Consider the following 2,069-nt stretch of genomic DNA (forward strand, 5'->3'; position numbering starts at 1 on the left):
TCTCACCCGGGGGACCCGGGCTCAGCGGCCGCTTCATACCTGCACAGGGACAGAGGGAGGTGGGGTGTCCGACATGGCGACACTGGGAGGTGAAGCCCGCCGGGACTGGTCCCACGGCCGAGCAAAGAGGGGACGCCAGGTGGGCACCGGGCGCAGCAGCGGGCAGAGTCCTACCTGGAACGCAACAGCCCTGGGAAAGGGGACCACGGCGCTGACTGCAAACACAGAACCTCGGGCCAGAAACCCAGCTTCCCTGTGCCCCGCACCTGGCAGGGTGACATTTACGGATGGCGGCTCTCGACCCCTGCTGTCAGCCGCCCCAGCCGAGGGAGCGCTCTGGGCAGGACAGGGCCCTGCAGCCTGGGCCAAGGAAGCTGGGCAGCTCTCCTGTCACAGACTGCACTGTGCCCCCATCTGTGCTGAGCCTCAAGCCCTGTGCCGCAGAACGTGGCTGTGTTTGAAGACAGGGTCTTGAGGAGGTGAAGGGGTGAAGATCATCACACGGTGACCCCTAACCCACGTGATTGGCATCCTCGGAGGGAGAGGAACTCTGGGCACACGGGGGGTGACTGGAAGAGATGCTGGAGGTTTAAACTTAAAAGCTCTTTAACAAGAAAACAGTGCCGGGAATGATTCAGTAAGTATGTTCAAAGCCGGCAGACTGAGGATTTGGAGAGGGCTGCACAGCAATGTGTCTTTTAAGCATTCACCTTCTTGTATGATCAGTGCTGATCAAACAGTTACAGCAATTTCCATCACATACAACCATGCCGCTGCCTGCCAGCCACCTTACTCACTGGACTGGTACCGTGCGACTTCTGGCTCCTCCCAAAGTCCAAATGACCATGGGGGAGACGTTCCGAATCCATTCAGAGCTTCGAGGCCGCCAGGACAGGGCAACTACAGACCCTCAGGAAAGAGGCCTCCAGAGCTGCTGCAGGAGGGGCAGGGACGGTGGGGTGAGTGAGTCTGAAGCAAAGGGAAGAAATCTGAGGGGATTCACGGCAACGTGTACTGTAACCAACTGTTAAAACGATTTCAACATTCTCCATATTTTTGATCCAACCTCATAGTTAGAGGGAAGATAATACACAAGGCGAAGGCAGCTTCTGCAGAGCAAGGAGAGGGGCCTTAGAGGAAACCAACCCTGCTGGTATCTTGGTTTCTTTTTTCTTTTTGGAGACAGAGTCTCATTATGTTGCCCAGGGTGGTCTTACACTCCTGCCTCAGCTTCCCAAGCAGGTAGGATCATGGTTACTTGTGACCACATTCAGCTCCTGTTGACATTTTTTTTGTTGTTGTTGTACTGGGGATCAAACTCAGGACCTTGTGCTTGCTAGGTAGGCAGAGGTGCCACTGAGCTAAATCTCCAGTTGTTTTGTTTGTTTTTGAACTGGAGACTAGAACCTTTACATTGAGCCACAGCTTGAGCCTTTTTATTATTTTGATCTTTAGAATTTTGAAACAAGGCCTTACCAAGTCCCTAAATTGCCCAGGATGGTCCCAGAGTACTCTTGCTCCTGACTCCTGCTGACTTCTTTTTGTTTGTTTGTTTGTTTTTTGAGACAAGGTCTTCTTTGTAGTTCAGGCTGGCCCTGAACTCACTGTGTAGCCCAGGCTGCCCTCAAATTCATGGCGATCCTCCTGCCTCAGCCTCCCGACTGCTGGGATCATAGGCGTGCACCACCATGCTCAGTTCCTGCTGACTTCTCAATCTCAAACATTTAGCTTCCAGAGCTTTGAGAAAGTCAATTTCTGTCTTTTTCAGCCAGAGACAGCTGGCAAAAACTACCGCTTCTCTCTAACCAGCATTTCCAGTGGCAGGGCACCCTACAGCTTGGACCAGTCAGGCGAAAGAAGTCATGATGTCCTCACAAGATCATACATCCTGGGCCGGGGATTTGGCTCGGCGGTTCCACTGCTGGCCTTGCAAGCACAAGGGCCCGAGTTCAATCCCTAGTACCAAAGCCAAACCAGAATAAATAAACAAAAAAAAGATCACACATCCTGTGCCAGGCCTGGGGTCATCCCAGCACTCAGGAGCCTGAGGCAGGAGGACCATCACGAGT

Source organism: Fukomys damarensis, unplaced genomic scaffold (genome assembly GCF_012274545.1).
Source record: "Fukomys damarensis isolate Sample0158 unplaced genomic scaffold, DMR_v1.0_HiC HiC_scaffold_13, whole genome shotgun sequence".
NCBI lineage: Eukaryota > Metazoa > Chordata > Mammalia > Rodentia > Bathyergidae > Fukomys > Fukomys damarensis.